Genomic DNA, 726 nt, shown 5'->3' with positions numbered 1-726 from the left:
TGTTGGTTCTGTTGAATTTTAATCATTTGTCAACTGCATTTTGCTTATATTTTAATAAATAATTTCAGCTCAAAATTACCGAGTAGGATTTAAATTATTTTTATCAGTAAGCTCAACAATGTTGAATAATCAATAAATTCTACTCAATGGGAACTCTTTGGTTTTATTCGTCGTACACTTCCGCCCCAGGAATTGCCCCACATGATAGTTGAAATCGGCACAGGCTTGGCACAGCCTGTCGACTGCAAGGAATTCAAGGTTAGAAGCTTCAATAGTAACATTTTATATCTATGTTGGTCCAGCATTTGAACATTTTTGTCTGTTTCCRTGATTTACCCAACAAGTATACAGTATGTTACATTTAACACAATTTATTGTACCATTCGTAGCTTCCATACCTTTCTCCAACTCAACAAAATTGAGCGCGAAGGCACAAAATAAACGTCCTCAATCCCCATTTATTTCATGTTATCTTGTTTTCAAAGTGTTGTGTTTTTAGTCATGGTGACAGCATATAGCTAACACCAACATGTTAATGTGAGAGGTTAATAATTACTTGTGCTCATACAGCTTATGATTAGAATGGACATCACCCTGCTCAGAGTCCTGATCCCAACTTTCTAACAGCTTGTCAATATAGAGAAGGTTGTACATTACTCTTCTTTTACCAGTTTAATTTCTGTGCAAATGACACTTGAGCCTATGTACGTTTTCCTTTAAAACCTC

This window comes from Austrofundulus limnaeus, unplaced genomic scaffold, assembly GCF_001266775.1.
Source record: "Austrofundulus limnaeus strain Quisiro unplaced genomic scaffold, Austrofundulus_limnaeus-1.0 Scaffold80, whole genome shotgun sequence".
In the NCBI taxonomy this organism is placed as follows: domain Eukaryota; kingdom Metazoa; phylum Chordata; class Actinopteri; order Cyprinodontiformes; family Rivulidae; genus Austrofundulus; species Austrofundulus limnaeus.
Note: the sequence above shows the minus strand (reverse complement) of the source record.